Source organism: Dermacentor andersoni, chromosome 5, assembly GCF_023375885.2.
Source record: "Dermacentor andersoni chromosome 5, qqDerAnde1_hic_scaffold, whole genome shotgun sequence".
Classification (NCBI taxonomy): Eukaryota; Metazoa; Arthropoda; class Arachnida; order Ixodida; family Ixodidae; genus Dermacentor; species Dermacentor andersoni.
Window position 1 is genome coordinate 7,389,763 of NC_092818.1, and position 19,867 is coordinate 7,409,629.

General features: G+C 45.5%; 2 protein-coding genes across 5 annotated transcripts in view; one reads left to right on the top strand and one right to left on the bottom strand.

Moving 5' to 3' along the window:
- Nucleotides 1-19,867, bottom strand: part of nab (NGFI-A-binding protein homolog) — a 941,120-nt gene that overhangs the window by 649,556 nt on the left and 271,697 nt on the right. The window lies entirely within an intron of this gene.
- The window catches only part of LOC129384585 (uncharacterized), a 148,470-nt gene continuing 142,497 nt past the window's right edge, over nt 13,895-19,867 (top strand). The window contains exon 1 of the mRNA XM_055070103.2: nt 13,895-13,998. The gene's annotated coding sequence lies outside the window, so the exon portion shown is untranslated. The remainder of the gene's footprint in view (nt 13,999-19,867) is intronic.

Below are 19,867 nucleotides of genomic sequence, written 5' to 3' on the forward strand. Positions count from 1 at the left end.
GCGGCGACTTGAGAGGTCTGCATTCTCAAATTATTTCCTGCATTAACAGTCTTTCATCAAAGCGCGTTATCGCGATTGCGATCGATCGCCTCAGTAGATTGCACCGAGGAGAGTGGCAAAGATGGTGTTGAAGCTCGCTATCATCACATGTGGCGTTGCCGGCCCATTCAATTCCGAAAGCAAAGCAAAAGACTTCGTAAAAGCCGCGCCTACCCATATTCGACAAAGCAGGATAGCCTCGCATCGGCAAAGCTGGGATGCGATGGTGGAGACCATGTGGTGCCCTGAAAACTTGGTATATTCCACATGGAGAACGTGAAAGCTCGTGTTGGAGGCTATTCGGTACTTTTATCCTCGCTTCTTAACACCTTAAATGGCGTCATTAACCAAAAGCTTCACAAGTGGGCAAACAAATGGCAAACGCTTAGTTAGTTCTTAACGGCGTGAGATTGCACGAGCAAGTGAGATCAGCCGTTCGTAACTGGAAAGTTCTTAATTACATTTCAGTTTTTGCAAATGTTCTTCGCAAATGCTAATGGTCTGTTTGTCATGATCTATATACTGCTGTATGATTCTTCTATGTTGTGTTATTGCATGAGTAACATTCTACTTCTCCAGAAAAGGTACGATCAGCCATTACCGGAATGCATGCATGCAGGTTAGGGCTTAAAGAATATCAATAGAACCAGCCTATTTACTGTATATTCGTTACTTGCTACCGTACATAGCCATGGCGTTAACTTGTTGTGTAGAAGTAGGGTGTTCCCGCAGTAGTTGAAAAAGGCAAAGTCATACGGCCTTTAAAAAATAGGCAGTCACTTTAACATCCTAGAGCATGTTTGGAACAAGCAAACTTCACATGCTAGTGCTACATCTGTATATTGCAAAAAAAAATAATAATAAGCATAACTAACAATTTTGCCCTAATCCAAATGGTGAGAAGGCATGAGACAAAATAACACCTAGATGTATTTTTCTCTAATCAGCCAAATTACGTTAGGTCAGTTTCAGTCGTACAATGTAGCTGTGCTTTGTTAAATGAAATTGACCCACGAAAAAGCGGAAAACTCGGCGGCTAGGGAGATGTACAAATAGTGCCAGGCGAAAATCAATAAAATATGCCTTATTTCACAAGAATTATTACTGTAATTTGAACTTCTCTACGAAATAAGCGGCATCGGCGGCCTCTGATTTCATCTCAAAACAAATATCCTTGAGCTTCGAGAGCAATATGTGCCGTCGTGGTATTAGACACTGCGGCGTCATAAATTTAAGTCATTGTTAAATGATGAGCTTCGGTGCCTTGCCGGCAAAGCAAAGAGAATACAGTGAATGAAAACAAAACAACTTCTGGAATCCGCCAGGATCTGGCAGCCATAACAACATTGCAAGCAAAAATTGGTGATGCAATAACAGCTGTCTTTAACCGTTTTTCCTCTGAGTTTACGACAAAGCAAAAGCTATTCCGATATTTTAAAAACGCAACATAAAAGAGAGCGTATGACTTCCTTCCCTTCATCAGCATAGAATGAAAATAGAATATGGCTTAGGTAAAGCTAACTGCTTCAACGAGCTTCTGCGTCCATTTTCGCGTCAAATTCTTCGAGTGAAATTCCACCTCGGCTTCCAACGGAAGTTTTGGCCCACGTGGAATATATAATTATAGGTGAGTGTAGTTGTTGATGGCGGAGGTTGCTACGCGAAGCGGCTGATGTACGTTAGTCCTGGATAATCAGGCACAGGCGGCGGTTAATTTAACTTGAATATAGGTCCGGTACGGCTCAGAGCGAAGGCTCTGGTCGGCGGCTGAATATCCTGGGATATACGCGCACAGGCGGGAGGACAGGGTAGCGGGACAGCATCACCTGGGCGGTAAGGAGGACATGAAGCGTTTTGTTTCCGGCCGTCTCGTGCCCCGGAATGATCCGCGTATACTGAATCGATGGCAGGGCATTTCATCGTGTTAAAGTAGTCGCTCCAGATGATGCCATTATAAGGCTGCAATCGAGCTTATTCACACTTCATCACAAGAAAACGCACAGTTTCGACATAATACCATGTGTGAGCCCAATTTGTGTGCGAATGATGCGCTTGCAGTAACAAAGTCATGGTGCTTAAGCGCCGCAACGTGCTTTATGTAATTTCGGGCTCTGCTGCATGACCATTACGGAGCAAAATTTGTTTCATATTAGCTACACTTTCATAATTGATCGTACACAAGCGAGAATGTGAAGCATTCGAAAAATATTAGAAAGCAGTTTCAAAAATATTCTCACCTGGTAGTAGTTTGTTTTCGTTTTTATTAGGAAATTTCAGGAAATGGTCACGGAGAGAGGCGGAAGAAGATAATCTGTCTCCCACCGACCCACAAGCTGACTATTCGAATCTCGAGCAGAACCGACAACATTCGATTCCTTTGTTGGGAGCTCGGTTTAGTGGAAGCAAAGAATACACGTTTTGACAGCTGGTGAACGGACAGTCGATTGGCGTTGTTCAAAAGTAAAATGCGTTTGCCGAGTGGCCGCGTCGAGCACAATGACCACGGTATCCGCCCACAACAAGGACCTGCTGCTGCCTATAAATTGGAGCTCACCGAGGGACAGCTTCAGTGGGCACGGCAACACAGCCGTGACTATGTCACCCAACATACCGCTCTTTGTGCAGGTTAGTAATACGAAACACTGTTTCCGTAGTGACGACCTTTGTCTTATAGTGTTGCAGTGCCCACACACTGTGTTATGCAACTTTTCTGAGTGTCTATCGTTAGTGGGTTTGCTGCTTAAGCTGTCGGGCGACGTAGAAGAAAACCCTGGACCGGTAACGGAAGCGATGTTTGCAAATGTAATCCAGAACCAGAAAGAGATCCTGTCGAAACTCGCTGAGGTTCAGTCAAATCAGGCTAGCTCTGAAACGAGAATGCTTGAAATGCAAAAACGACTTCTTGCAATTGAACAGAAACTACAAAGCTTTGACGATACTCAGCTCCGGCTCACAAACGTTGAAGCGCTAGTTGACAGCTGGGATGAAAGCGCGACGAGCCTTGTTAGACAGGTTGACGATTTGGACAACCGTTCTAGAAGAAATAATTTAATAATTAGAGGCATGCAAGAAGGCGTGCAGGAGAATGAAGTTGCACTGATGAAAAATGCCACTGAAGTTTTTAGAGACATTCTGAAGGTGCAAGTAAGCTCCATTGAAAGAATTCACAGGGTCGGAAAGAAAACACCTGGTAGAAAGCGCACAATTATCTTTCGGCTATAGCGGACTTCAGGGAGAAAGTAAAGATTTTGAGTAATTGTATCAAGCTTAAAGATACAGAGATAAGCATTAGCGAAGATTACTCCAAACGTGTAGTAGAAATTAGGAAGAAACTGTGGGACTCGTGTGCCGAGGAAAGAAAAGAAGGTTGTAGGGCCAAACTTGTCTTTGATAAACAGAAGATGAATAATATATTGTATGGATGGGATCAGGATAAAAATTTGATGTATCAAATTTCGAGGGTAATTGAAACTGGCAACTGACTCCAACAAGGTAAACAGGATGGCTTTAACATTATAAGCATAAATGCGCGGAGCATAATAAACAAAACCGATGCATTGGAAGTTGTGGTTTTGGAACATGAAACTGACGTTATTGTCATAACGGAGACATGGTTACATAGCAATATCAGAGACGCCGAAGTCGTGCCAATTGGTTACAAAGCATTTAGAAGGGATCAAGGAGCAAGAGGTGGAGGAGTAGCCATATTGGTTAAGCAAAGCATATTGTGTACTACCCTTGAACAATCGGATAGTATCGAAGCTGTCTGGATTAAGACTAAGCTTGCTGATCGAACAGTTTACATTGGAGGTGTATATAGGGCCCCAAATACTTCACCTGATGGAATGAACAGCCTAAGGGAATTTATGGAAAGAAATTTTCGAGAAGGAGACAATATCATTCTTCTGGGCGACTTTAATTTACCGGGAATTAATTGGAGCTCATACTCACCCGGGGAGGTAGACGTGGCTACTTGCGAACAGCTTTGGACTTGGCGTTCTCTTATGATTTAGAGCAAATTGTAGGAGAACTCACCAGAGTGTGTGGTACAACCTCATCTATTTTGGATCTTATTTTAGTGTCGCATGAGTTGGTAGGGCTTTTGACGGATTGCCACGTAGAGGACGGAATATCAGACCACAAGATTCCAATAGCTACTTTCAGTATGTCTCCATCCCCCTCACTGGGTAACCCCAAGAAAAGAGTTTGGAATCTTCAATCCGCAGATGATGTGTGTGCCTTAGACTATCTCGAAAGCTCCTTTGATGCATTTACCTACTTGTATCAATCGGATGTGAGCATTGATGATTTGTGGAATTTCTTCTACAGTGTAGTAACTCATTGCATGGATAAATTTGTTCCTAAGAAGAATAAAAAATGCGGAAAGACAAATCCTTGGATGAACCGAAAAATCATTCAGGCAAAACGGAAAATTAAACGAAAACGGAAAGCATGTTCTCAAAATAAGTATACAGATGACGAAACTTCAATTAGGGAAATGAGGCAAGAACTGAAGCGGCTAATTAAGGAGGCGAAAGACCAATTTTACAACGTAACATTGACGAAGTTCCTCTCAGAAGCACCGGCTAAGTTTTGGCGATATGTCAATCCGCCCAATAAGCAGTGCTGCTCTAATCCCGAAATTAATGATGCTGAAAGGGCTGATCAATTTAATCTTTTCTTTTCGTCGGTTTATACAAAAGATGATGAAGCAGTGCCTAGTGTATATGAATTCTCTTTCCGCCCTCCCATTTCGAATATTAAGATAACTGAGGAAGGTGTTCTAAACCTTTTACTCAATATAAAGAATAAAAAGAGCCCTGGACCAGACGATATTCCTAACGAATTCTTAGTGAGGTATGCTGAATGGGTGTCTAAGTTCCTTACAAAAATATTTAATTCCTCAGTATTGAATGGGTCTTTCCCTACCGCATGGAAACTAGCAAGAATAATACCAGTTCATAAAACTGGGAACACTTCAGACATTAGCAATTACCGACCGATTTCCCTAACAAGTACATGCTCTAAACTTCTGGAACATATCATATCCAAGCACTTCTCACAATACCTTGAAATGCATAACTTGTTATCCTCTGTGCAGCATGGATTCTGTAAAGGACTATTAGTTGAATTGGTTCATGACACTTCACAAACGATAAATTCCTGTGGACAGATGGACCTCATTTATTTGGATTTTGCCAAAGCATTCAATAAAGTTTCCCACTCGAAACTTTTGTTCAAAATTAATAGTGTGTTTAAGAATCCTAACCTCACAAAGTGGTTTACATCGTACTTACAGTGCCGTCAGCAGTACGTTCAAATAAACGCGCATAGGTCCAGTCTTCAACCGGTGTTATCCGGAGTACCTCAGGGAAGTGTCCTAGGTCCTCTTCTCTTTCTTATTTTCATTAATGACTTGACACATCACATTTCTGTTCCAATAAAACTATTCGCTGACGACTGTGTTGTTTATAATAATATAGAATCTTCCAGTGACCAAATTAAATTGCAATGCAACCTTGATAACATTATGAAATGGTGTTCTGACTGGCAAATGGTTATAAATCCAACTAAATCAGTAAGCATGCCTATTACAAGAAAAAAGAAGATCCTGCTATTTCCTTATAGTATACATGGCAACAAGCTTAAAAAGGTAGAGGAGCACAAATATTTCGGTTTATTATTTAGAAGTGACTTAAGCTGGAATAGGCATGTAGATGAAGTAAGTAAGAAGGCGAATAATGCGCTTTGGAGCCTAAGACGAAATTTACACACAGCAACCTCTGCAGTTAAAAACTTGGCCTATAGAACACTGATCAGACCAATCATTGAGTACGCGAAAATTGTCTGGGATCCTTACACAGAGAAAAACCGTAAGAAACTGGAAAGGATTCAGAGGTTAGCTTCTGGATTCATCTTCAACAAATATGGTCGACTTCACTCCCCTTCAAAACTATGCCAGCTTGCAAATCTTCCCAGTTTAGAATTGAGGACTAAGTATGATAGGCTGAAGTTCCTGTTCCTTATTATTCATAATGAAATAAAAATTAATAGGACGAACTATTTTGAAATTTCTAATAACGAATCTTCTAGACATCGCCACAGCATGTATATTCCCCCTCCGGTAACCCATAATGACACATTTAAATATAGCTTCTTTCCAAGAACGATGAAAGAGTGGAACATGCTTCCCGATTTCGTACTTCAGTCTACCTCTTTAAAAAGATTTCTGAGTAATTTGCATGCCATTATTTATTCCGAGAGCATGGTCCGTTAATGATCTGACTTTCTGAATCATCTTATTTTATGATTTTGTTATTATTGTGTATGTTGTTCTTATTTTACATGCCTCAAGGTACATTGACTGTTTTTTTTTTTTTTCTGCTTGCCCCATTACAATGTATATGTAATGTAATTTCTTTTTGTACGTTGTATTCAGATGTATTGTACGCCCTGCCTGAATCAGATGTGTTGACGTTGCTTGTTTTATTATTTTTCTCCACTCCTGTAATGGCCCTAAAGAAAGGGCTGACAGTATCAATAAAGAAAGAAAGAAAAGACAGGATCGGGTCGAGTCGACTTGTCGGGCTGGGCTATGCCTGCCGAGTTCACATAAACGCTAGCTGGTCGGACTGAACAAGCATCGAGTCGGGCCGAGTCAGCCCGACCCGTTTGCAACGTGAATGTAAAAGCAGGCGGGCCCGGCCCGCCAGTGCCGAGACTTGCGCGGGAGCACTGGGATGTCGCGATTGATGCGCCGGCAGCGGGGATAGCATCGGGACGAGGCCAAGACAAGGCACTGTACACTGCAACCTCATCGTAGTAATAGCACCCAACGAAGTAAAGCTTTTGCAGACGGTTGCGGCAACCGGAAGCATCCCGAAGTATCTCGAACGCGTCGATGTCTCGGTTCCACGCTGTGTGTCGTCGTTGTCCAGACTCGTCAGAAGCGAGTGCACGTAAGCGCGGTCCCGTCGGGCTCGGTCAGCACAACTTCTAACGCGATCCCGTCACGTGAACGTGGTCTTTGTCGCGCTAGTCGCGCAGTGGTCGGTGTGGCCACTCATGACCGACACCTGCACAGTAGATGAAATGGAAGAAAAGCTCAAGGGGATAACCGTGCACGAAATGTTGTGTTTTAGCATAGTTTGCAGCAATTCGACGCAGTCCCGACTCGCCACGCCGCAAAGGAAAACATAGAATAAGCACAGGGTTGCTATGTCGCTGCCAGCATTGCTATGTCTCGCGAGCGCACCTGGACTTATAACGAGATGTTTTTCGCATCAAATGTATTGAATAATATTTTTATGGAAGAGCGTTAATTATGATAGCTACACGCGTAATTAGAAGTTACATTCTTGTACTTGTACAAAAACCGGATGGATGGACGGATGGATTGGACGGATGGATTGACGGATGGATGGGCGGATGGATGGATGGATGGATGGATGGATGGATGGATGGATGGATGGATGGATGGATGGATGGATGGATGGATGGATGGATGGATGGATGGATGGATGGATGGATGTATGGGTGGATGGATGGATGGATGGATGGATGGATGGACGGATGGACGGATAGATGGATGGATGGATGGACGGACGGACGGACGGACGGACGGACGGATGGATGGATGGATGCTCTGAGCGACCCCTTTGGACCAAGATGGTGGGTTGCGCTCCCAAGCTCTTCTTATATTGCCGAACGAAGTGACTAGCGCAAGAGTAGACACGGGGCAGAAAAGGGGCGACAGGATAAAGGGCGACCAACTAGCCCGATCTCACAACCTGCTTCAGTTCATTATATTGCGTAATGACCTACGTATGTTATAAAGGAAAGAAAAAAAAAACCCACAATGAATTCCCATAACCAAACTTTTTGAACCCCTATTGTGAACTTTGTTTTTGCACGCCTCCGTTGTTTGTCATTGCCTTACTTTCCAGCAATTTTCCAATTGCTGCTTACTAATTTCTACTGCGTACATGTTTACTTTCCCCCTGCTCTCGCTGAACCCAAAGGCTTCAAGGAAGCCAGAGATGCCTAAATCGACCACTGGGCAGATATCTTCAGATTCTAATAAAAGAAACAATAAAAACGAAACACTGCTGAATGCGCCTCTGGCGGCTACATTTAAAAACTCCTCATTGGCCGTGTGACACCACCACAACTTTTTCGAGGTCGAACTCCCTCAGGAAGTCTAGCGCTCTTTTATCCTAAAGGAGTTCGTGGGTGCCCGTGTGACACGAGAATCAGCCATACCACTCATGGGGTCGGATGTGGCACAGTTTTCGGACCATTGACGTCACGCATTACACGAACTTCAGGAGCAGGCCAATGAGCACTCATGTGCTCGCTGAAGGCATCAAAGGCTCCAGAGTTGAGACTCTATGCAATTAATTAGAATTCATAGTCCCGAGCTTTGTTAATCACAGCCATATGAAGCCCACATATAATGATGCGAAAGAAAGCAAAGGGAGAAGTTATTTCTTTTTTAATTGAGGCGTACAATTTATGTATTTATTTATTTATTTAGCAATACTGTAAGCCTTTACAGGCTCATACAGGAATGGATCACAAACAAAACAATACCTTATGGGCCAAAACAGGAGAAAGCAATGGAATGCGGTAATTATTACAATGTAAACAAATACGACGCGAACAGAACGAGCAGAGAAAAGAAACAGTGCAAGGCAGATAATACAGGCAAAGGGAAGAGCTGCGCAAAGTGCAGACGCGGTGGTGAACAATCAAAACATGGTTGTGCAGCACAACGTTGTAGCAGAGCACTACACAATAGCAAGCAGACCTACTCATAGAAGAGTGCACGTATTTTGGTCTCAAATTGTTCGATATAGTCAACATGCGCAATTTCTTCTGGCAAATGGTTCCAGGCTTCAATTGCAGAAGAAAATAAATGAATACTTAAATGTTTTGCAGCGCGCAGAAAAATGTCTTATGCACTTATTGTGATTTGTTCTTCCCGAATGTTGAAGGGTGGCCTGATGTACTTTGTTTTGTCTATGTATATGCGCCCGTGATAAAGAAGGAAAAGAAACTTGATGGCAGCGATACGCCGTCCTGATATTGGAGTCGGGATGTTTGCTTGTTCACGTAAAGCAGTGGAGCTGTGAGTATCTGCAATGAATAAAACGAACTGCCATGCGCTGTATTCTATGTAGTTTATCAATTAGGTAAGACTGGTACGGGGACTATACAATACTGGTATACTCAAGTATCGGCTGAACGATGGTTTTATACGCAGTTACTTTTACATGGGATGGCGCTGTAGCCAATTTCCGCCGCAAGAAATTGAGTTGCCTGAATGCCTTTGCACATGTGCTATCAATGTGAGTGTCCCATTTGAGCGAACTCGAGAATGTCACACTGTCACGGCTTGTCACACGTTCGCCGTCGGCGCGAAGTCGTCGACGGGGTATAAAAGCCGGTTGGTCGTTCCGCACTCAAGCGAACACAGTGAAGGGGTCAGAGTTGGGAGGAAGAACGAAAAAAAGAATTATCTACTGACAACAATACACAAATTAAAAGAAACACAAATCCCAAGAACACTAACATACGTACTTACTGTAAATTAACGATGAAGACGAAAAAAATACAACGAACAGTTAACAGTGGATACAGAAATTAACACTACACAAAACACACTTAACGGTGGTCAACTAAACAGAGTTCAAAAGAAAACAAATGATGGCATATGCATGGCCGGGCAGCAGCAGCCAGTCCATAAAGCGTGGAGTTGACGGCAGAGCTTGCCCGAAAAACGCTGGCAAGCCGATCTCCTTGCAGTGGATGCGATTCCTGGGCCGGGTTTCCCGGGAGTCTAGGTCTGACGTCTTCCCTCGAGCAGGTTGAGCTAACTTCACCTAACCGTGAGCTTCGTTGCAGACGTTGTCTCGGTTTGTCGTCTCTTACGTCAACTACTAACTCGCAGTTAAGACGCGGCTAGGCGGTCCATGCAGGCGATACTGGACGGCATCAGCTCCTTGACGCTTTTGAGCAGATTGTATGCTCAGCTTCGAGACTGCTTAGCTCGGTCTGAAACCTGCGTTTAAATAACTTGTCCATTCCCTATTTCCCTGGGTCGGGGGAAATATGGAAATAGATACTTGTTGACGATCCAATCTAGTTCACCCAATTGTATCCGGCTCCTTCTAAGTGCTTGGCCGCGCCCATTTTAATTAGGGGCGAGGGAACGGATGATCCCCCCCCCCCCCCCTGCTGTTGAAGGTCGAGTGCTTGTGTTGCACCACACACGCACACCCTCGAGTCCGTGGCGGACCTCGATTGTCCGTCGACCGACGAAGAAGAAACGACGGCAGCCGGCCGTATACGGCGCCGTCGGCACACACACGCTGTCAGCCGCGGACGCGGGATTGCACAGAGACAACGCATATTTTGGGGCATTCGCACCCCCGCCGCGTTAGCGAACTTCTCAATGCACGCGCGGGGCAGAGAATACACAGGGATTCCTACAAAAAGCTGTCGGGGCGTCACGGTCACACCGACGACAAAGACAATCATTTCTAAGCCTGCCTTCGACTTCTTTCGGCCGCGTGCCCGAGTTGCCGGCAATAACCGTCTTCCTCGCCGGTTCCAATTCCTACGACCTTTTGGCGCCCGTTGATCGGTGCTTCGCAGAATCGAATAATGCCGCACCTACGCTTACAGTCGTATACGGCAGGGTAGAAAGGGTTCCTGTTCTTTTTTGCCACATTGAACTGCTAAGTCGACAGAAACGCCCGTGAACATGTATTCCATGCCGAAGGACTCCATGACACGCATGGTCCCGATTAAGAAGACCGTGAGCCTGGCCGCAGGAAGGGCGGTGCCCATCGTGATGACGGAGCAAGCTTGGCATTCGCTATTCGGATTCGCCTGCAGCGCAGCCGCGCGCGGTACAAGTGGTCGTAATTGATAGCTCAGTGGCCCACAACAGGGACTCGAAACGTCTGCGTTGTGATTCGTGCAGCATGACGAGAAAAAATAAATTGCAGGCTACGAACAAAAAGGGCCTGCAATGCGCGGGGGAACGATAGAGTCAATATGAGCGCGAACAAAATCCCTGCCGGCACACGTTTCCTCATCCCGCGCGGGCAGAAAGGAAAGAGATCCGAGAGGCTCCCGGCACTGGTGGAACTTTCTCCCGGCGGTGCGCGGCTGTTGCTGCTTGTAGCCGCAGCTTCTCCTTGCCGGCCTGCCGCGAGAGCAGCAGCAGCATCCGCCGGGCACGCTGCATCGCCTGACGTCCTTTTCGCGTTCGCCCTGCAGCGCGCTCGACTACATCGCCTGCCCCTCTTTCTTTTTTTTTCTCGCTCCTCTCGGAGGAGGAGGATAAAGGGACGGAAAGATGGCGGGTCTCGCATGCAGCGCGGTGCGCACGGCTCCGGCCGGGGGGAAGCTTTTCTTGTTTGCGTCCTCGCCCGGTGTTTCTCTCCTCGCGCGTGCTTTGCGCTGCGCTCCTCATTTTGGCCAGGGCGATATTTCCATTCACTCGAAGCTTTACCCTTTCCTTCATTCTGTACCACCATCAACCAAGATGGCGAGCGGAAGGGGGGGGGGTAAAAAATCGATGCGTCGCCCTGCACCACCTAACAGCTCCCGTCTTCTTTTTTGTGATTTTTTTTTTCTTGTTTTCACTTTCTCTACGTGTACTTGTTGTTTTTGATACCTCCGGAGCAAATCGTTCATTCGCTGCCGGGGTCGTGGGCGGAGCTTAGGAGTAGCGGTCAAAAAAAAATAATGGCGAGGAAAGAAGAATCTGAGAAGTTGCGCTCAAATCGCTGCGAGGGCGGGAGGGCCTGACGCGCCCATTGAAACCTCACGCATGCGCACTTATGTTTTCTATGCGCATTCATCTCCGTGTGATTTTGTATTTCAATCGCAGGCTTATGTAAAAGCGGTTGCGGGATATCGAAGACGAATATATCGACCAGACCAATATATTCAGTAATTATCTTAGCTAAAAGTGTAGCTAAAACATCCAGTTCCCTTGGCAACTACAACTGCAGATTCCCCAAACAAGCACTATTGCTGTGAAAACTAATTGTTATTTAGTAAACATCTCGCTGTCGTCGGCAGTAACTGTTTCAGAAATTTCACATTATCGTTAAGATAGAGGGTTGGGCTAAATGACTTACTCCCCGAGCTGAAAGCACCGACACAACACGAAACACATAGAGAGACTCATCCTGTCTGCTTCGTATTCTGCATTTTCGTTCTTTCAAAGCTTGAGCTGTGTCGTACTTTGTATTGTTGATATGGTGTGCGATACAAATTCATGCTTTGCCGCCTCTATGAGTCAAGAGTGACGAATACAGATCATTATTTTCACCAGCTAGCAAAGCACGTAAAAAACACAATCACACCAACGATGTGATGTTCAGATTTTCCACTCGAACAAGGGTAAAGAGATGGTATGCTATACGCTACCTAAACTTTTAGGCGAATTTTTCACAGAGTTTACACGGATCCTTAGTTCGTATCCTTAGTGTGTTTGAGACATATTCAGTACACCTGTTGATATTTACGTTAAGCCTTTACTATGTTTATAGTGACTGATACAAACGAGGTTTCATCAAACGAAAAATTAGACGCAAATAAGAAAATTACTTCTTTTTTAGTCTTTTGTCGTTCATGTCAAGTTCACAAACTGATCGGTTTTTAGTTTGGCTGTCCAAGAGTCTTGAATCAAAACTAAGATGTACGTCTCTCCATTAAAAGTTACACATTTTCTGCCTCTTTTCCTTAGATATGAACAGTTTTTGCTGACAAGATATGAGATTGTGTGGCTTCACTAGATTGTTCCTGCCCATGTGGACATTTGTGTCCGCATGCGCGCAATACATCGGCCACTGGTGCCAATTATAGGACAGCCACCCTGACATGCTACTCAACTGTCTTGGTGTTAACAGCGCAGAACGTAGACTCGAGTCTCGTCTACGTTTTGCGCTGGTAACAACAGGATGGAAAACCATCAAGCCCAAGCTGCTATTCCTGCTCAACTGTGCAGCTTTTAAACGGCTGCTGCTTAGCCGTAATAAAAAATACGGCATTTCACTGGCCGAGCAACCTCGACCGATCAACGTAGTGGCCGACAAAACAACCAACCGACCGACCGACTTACCGAGTTTACAACCAACCGTCTGGCTGACCGACCGCCTGATACACTGTAACACAAACCGATATGTTCGTTCTTCATGGACACCGTAATGTTCTTTTTATGGATGTTGCATAGTACTGTTGTCAGCGCGATCTTTTGCTAATTGATGAGCTGGTGATCAATCTCGCCTGACTGAAAAGAAAAACGTGCAGAGTAGAAAGATATGGAGAAATAAAAGGGAGACATAGAAACTAAAAATCAAAGATATCAAAACCGAGCTGTTCCCAGAAATCAGGAGGCAGACCATCCTTCCGATGTCATTGTTAAGCCCCCAAATCGCACACTTCTTTCTCAAAAGCAGCTCAAGGAGTTTCCCAACTCGGCTTCGACGTGGGAAAGCGTAGCGCGCCACACGCCTTTCTTTGGGAAAAACCCGTGCGCGCACCCACCTCGCGCGGGGAGCGAGATTCTGCACGCGTTTTGGGTCAAGCGGTGCCCAAGCTCCCTCCTGTGCCGACTTTTTTTTCTAGCGTCGCAGTGGCCAGGGACACAGAGGGGCAAGCGCTCGCTTTTGGGGACATTCTGTAAGAAGCGCTTTCTCAGCAAGCTTTGTGGCTCTCCAGGATGCGTTTCCCACAGCTTTGAGCAAAAGACCGGTTTTCGCCGCAAAAGGGGCGGGCACGTCTTCGAGCTGCCCCATTGGGCCGCGCTGTTGGCGCCAGACCATGCCGAATCACGGCTGCACATGTCCGGCCACTCGCCAGGTCGCCTTGCAAACGTGTGCGTCGACTCCCTGAGGGGCGGCGTGTCTCCCCCTTGAACGGATAACCGCTGTTGCGGTGAGTGACTGACTGCACGCTTTGCCATCTCGAAGGCCCTCTTTGACAATTAGGCGCATTGCATCACGTGAGCCAAGCAATTACTGACTGTACAATCATCTAAGGTCGCCTAGCTAACGCGGCGTTTTAATTATATACGTTACGGCTACGTCACATTAATTGCATGCAGACTTTTACTCTAGAAAAGTAAAATGGTGCTTATAGTGAACTTTTGTAATTCCGCAAATAAGGCCATCAGTGGCATGCCCACGCAGTTGAAATCTTAAGACTAGCATCAATTTCGACAAATCCTTTCCCTATTACGCGATGAAAAGCGCTGACGCGTCGCATGGTCCCAAAACGCCTCCATCGCGCACTGTGCGTCAAAGCTACCGCACAAGAGAAGTGAATTTTGTGGGACAATGCGCAGACGGGCGTGTGAAAACGGCGGCACCAAGTGAAATTAAGTTTTGTGTTCTGGTCAAACACCCAGTGGTCATTTCCGGCTAAAAGCTGCACAAGTAGCTCGACTGTGGCCCAGAGAACCCTACAAGGCCCAGGATTAATACTGAGCGATTGTTGCTTGAGAACTTATTGGTCTCGGTCCCTCAGTTGTGTCGTAGCTCAATTATTGCGACCTCAATTAGTAAGCATTGGATAAATATGTCGTTGCGTTGTAATATAACATTACTTTGAGCGGACTGTTTCGATGTGACGAGAAATGCCCGTTTTTGCTCGTGAATATGGATGGGCAAGCGCAGCTTTACATGACCTGCTGCAATATTGCCATAACATTGCTCAAGTTGTCTTCTCTGCAAAGGCGCATTAGCACAGTGACAGGCGTGGCATTGCTATAGTTTTCACTGAGAATCAATGGACAAATTGCTGAATGCCCGATGCTCTTAAGAATTTCTTCAAGGTGGCACACAGGAAATGCCAACGTATTAACTGACTATTTTATGAACACAACTGAGAACGAAATGCAATCTGCGCGGTAGATTTAGACCTGTTAACATGAACCACCTTGCCCATGCCACCTAGCTCACCTATAGGTGACGTATTATTCGCCATTTGTGTCTTGAAAAATATTCCAACAAAGAGGTACATAATGAATATGATTAAACGCTCGATGTTATTTGCATGCGCAGGCAGCAGGTAGGAATACGTTAATTGCATGCGCACCTTTAGTCTAGAAAAGTAAAATGGTGCTTATAGTGAACACAGTTTTGGAAGGAATACCGGAAAATCAGCACAAAGCCACCAGCAGCAGCACCGCCAAAGGTCTCCTACAACTGAAATATCGACACAATTTTTTTCTGTTGCTTATGTCATTGATCGTCTTATTGTCAAGTACCATATATATTCGTGTATGAGCCGCACTTTCATCAAACTTCCTCAGTCGCGGGTTACGCACGAATCAGGCCTAAAGATGCACATTAGCACACTGTAGCGCCACTGCGACTGCTGTGTCAGAGAATTGAAAGCTGCTCACAGATATCAACCTTATATTTCGCTATTTATCGCCGCTTTCAAGGTAATCACTCTATAGGATGAGCTCATCGGCACTCTCACCACTGTCGGACGAGCTCGCCTCATCGTCGCGCTCCCAAAGCTGGTCGTCTTCTGTGCCGTTCATGGCGTTTGATATGCGCGACTCTAAAGCTCTTAGCGATGGTGGGATCCACTGACACGGAACGCCACGCGTCCAGAATCCAACCGCACATTTGCTGAAGAGACGCTCGCTGAAGTCGTACTGTCGGCGTTGTTTCGTGGTTGCCCGTGGCCATCCCCTCGGTGTAGCACCACCAAAATTCCCTCTTGAATGGCCAGTCTACGCAAACATCGACAGGTTGCAGCACGCTCGTCGAGCCAACAGGGATCGCGGCCAAGTACGTTCGGCCAGCCGAGCCTTAATTCACTCGGTCTGTCAGGCCGACGCGCAACGACGATGATAATGCATGCGCCATGAGTGGGAAGGCCTTATCTTGTGGGACTAGGCGCGTTTTCGTTTTCAAATTTTTGCGTTCGAAAGGGGCGGGTGCGGACTATCCACGGGGGCGGCTTATACGCGAGTATACTGGGTAAGCTTTCATACTTCCTGGCTGTAGTTGGTTCTCCTTCGTGCGACTGTCAACGTAGGCGTGTGTGGAAGAGTAGACTTCCTGTTAGCCCTTATCTTGGGCCGGTCGCAATTGAAGCAGCTGAGGTTCTCGGCTTATTTCCGCCGTGCGTTACATAATCCGCCACTTGTCAGTCTACATGCCGTGCGGCGATACCCGACTGAGTTTGCACGAATCTCGTGAATCCGCTGCTTCTAAGTGGCTTCATCCAAGGTACCTCGATGGTATACGTGGTTCGGATGAAACGCGCCAACAGAAGGGCACCACTTTCCCGTTGCTCAAGTCCGGTAAGGACCCGAGTGATGGGAAAACGGCAGACATTTCTGATGGTTTGTTTCGCACTCGCGCGCTTATTTGGCATAAGATGGCGTCTCCTACGTTGGAAACGATACCGTGAAACGTACTAAAGTCGTTTAAAGGGACACTAAAGGCAAATACAAAGTCAAGCTAGACTGATCGATAAGTGCTCCAGAATCTCTAAGGCGTTAATATTATAGCGAACAGAGCTTTAATAAGCGAGAAATCGAGGTAAATGCAGGACATGATTAGAGACTCCCCCGGGACATTCAAGCACTTGCCCCATGACGAAAGCACTCCTAAGTTAAATTCTGTCACTAGTACTAAACTAGTCGTTGCAAAAAGCATCCTCGTATTGTAGTCATATCATAACAAGCCGACAAACACCGATACAAAGGACAACATAGGAGAAATTACTTGTGCGTAATAAATGAAATAAAGAAACGATAACTTAATGGAAATTAAAGTGGATGAAAAAACAACTTGCCGCAGATGGGAACCCAACCCACAACCTTCCCATTTCGCGTGTGATGCTCTACCAACTGAGATACCGCGGAAAACAGCGCCGCGGTACCTGGTAACAGGTACCTGGTACATACAGGAGTTCTATAGCATTAACGAGAGGGTGGCAGGTCTTCTTGTGAAACATAATAAGAGGTACAAATTGAAGGTCGTACAGGTATACGCCCCTACACCCAGTCATGATGACCAGGAAGTCGAAAGCTTCTATGAAGATGTGGAATCGGCGATGGGTAAAGTCAAAACAAAATACACTATATAGTGATGGGCGACTTCAATGCCAGGGTAGGCAAGAAGCAGGCTGGAGACAAGTCAGTGGGGGAATATGGCATAGGCACTAGGAATAGCAGGAGAGAGCTATTAGTAGAGCTTGCAGAACAGAGTAATATGCGGATAATGAATACCTTCTTCCTCAAGCGGGTTAGCCGAAAGTGGACGTGGAGGAGCCCGAGGAGGAGCCCGAGGAGACCGAGAAATCTGCGCTAACCCTGGCATCATACAAGATGTGGACGTGCTCGGCAAGGTGCGCTGCAGTGACCATAGGATGGTAAGAACTCGAATTAGCCTAGACCTGAGGAGGGAACGGAAGAAACTGGTACATAAGAAGCCGATCAATGAGCTAGCGGTAAGAGGGAAAATAGAGGAATTCCGGATCAAGCTACAGAACAGGTATTCGGCTTTAACTCAGGAAGAGGACCTTAGTGTTGAAGATATGAACGACAATCCTATGGGCATCATTAAGGAGTGTGCAATAGAAGTCGATGGTAATTCCGTTAGACAGGATGCCAGTAAGCTATCACAGGAGACGAAATATCTGATCAAGAAACGTCAATGTATGAAAACCTCTAACCCTACAGCTAGAATAGAACTGGCAGAACTTTCCAAGTTAACCAACAAGCGTAAGACAGCTAACATAAGGAAGTATAATACGGATAGAATTGAAAATGCTCTCAAGAACGGCGGAAGCCTAAATGCAGTGAAGAAGAAACTAGGAATAGGCAAGAATCAGATGTATGCGTTAAGAGACAAAGCCGCCAATATCATTACTAATATGGATGAGATTGTTCAAGTGGCTGAGGAGTTCTAAGATATTTGTACAGTACCAGTGGCACCCACGACGTTAATGGAAGAGAGAATAGTCTAGAGGAATTTGAAATCCCACAAGTAACGCCGGAAGAAGTAAAGAAAGCCTTGGGAGCTATGCAAAGGGGGAAGGCAGCTGGGGTGGATCAGGTAACAGCAGATTTGTTGAAGGATGGTGGGCAGATTGTTCTAGAAAACTGGCCACCCTCTATACGCAATGCCTCATGACTTCGAGCGTACCGGAATCTTGGAAGAATGCTAACATAATCCTAATCCATAAGAAAGGAGACGCCAATGACTTGAAAAAATATAGACCTATCAGCTTACTGTCCGTTGCCTACAAAATATTTACTAAGGTAATTGCAAATAAAATCAGGAACACATCAGACTTCTGTCAACCATAGGACCAGGCAGGATTTCGTAAAGGCTACTTAACAACAGTCCATATTCACAATATCAATCAGGTGGTAGAGAAATGTGCGGAGCATAACCAACCCTTACATATAGCTTTCATTGGATACGAGAAAGAGTTTGATTCAATCAAAACCTCAACTGTCATGGAGGCATTACGGAATCGGGGTGTAGACGAGCCGTATGTAAACATACTGAAAGATACCTATAGCGGCTCCACAGCCACCGTAGTCCTCCATAAAGAAAGCAACAAAATCCCAATAAAGAAAGGCGTCAGGCAGGGAGATACGATCTCTCCAATGCTATTCACAGCGTGTTTACAGGAGGTATTCAGAGACCTGGATTGGGCTGAATTGGGGATAAAAGTTAATGGAGAATACCTTAGTAACTTACGATTCGCTGATGATATTGCCTTGCTTAGTAACTCAGGGGACCAACTGCAATGCATGCTCACTGATCTGGAGAGGCAAAGCAGAAGGGTGGGTCTAAAAATTAATCTGCAGAAAACTAAAGTAATGTTTAACAATCTCGGAAGACAACAGCAGTTTACGATAGGTTGCGAGGCACTGGAAGTGGTAAGGGAATACATCTACTTAGGACAGGTAGTGACTGCGGATCCGGATCATGAGACTGAAATAATCAGAAGAATAAGAATGGGCTGCGGTTTGTTTGGCAGGCATTCTCAGATCATGAACAGCAGGTTGCCATTATCCCTCAAGAGAAAAGTGTATAACAGGTGTGTCTTACCAGTACACACGTACGGGGCAGAAACCTGGAGGCTTACGAAAAAAAAGGGTTATACTTAAATTGAGGATGACTCAACGAGCTATGGAAAGAAGAATGATAGGTCTAACGTTAAGGAATAAGAAAAGAGCAGATTGGGCGAGGGAACAAACGCGAGTTAATTACATCTTAGTTGAAATCAAGAAAAAGAAATGGGCATGGGCAGGGCATGTAATGAGGAGGGAAGATAACCGATGGTCATTAAGGGTTACGGATCGCATTCCAAGGGAAGGGAAGCGTAGCAGGGGGCGGCAGGAAGTTAGGTGGGCGAATGAGATTAAGAAGTTTGCAGGGACAACATGGCCACAATTAGTACTTGGCCGGGGTAGTTGGAGAAGTATGGGAGACGCCTTTGCCCTGCAGTGGGCGTAACCAGGCTGATGATGATAATGATGAAGCGAAAAGTTCTCAGTTTGAGACATAGTGAGGCAGAAGGTGCTTCAGTTTTCATTTGCTGCAGTGTCTCAAGTATACTTTAGGCATTGCAATAGCGTGGTAAAAAAACTGCATAGTGGTATCAATTTGAAGTTGTAGTGAACTCATGAGTTGCGCGAACAATGCGCGACTCGCCATATCGACAGTCGGTTGCTTCCGTTGCGTGAGGGGTGTGCCATATTGTCGATTAAGGCTACTGAGGGTCTCTATGGAAATTACTGCGATACGATACATATAACGCC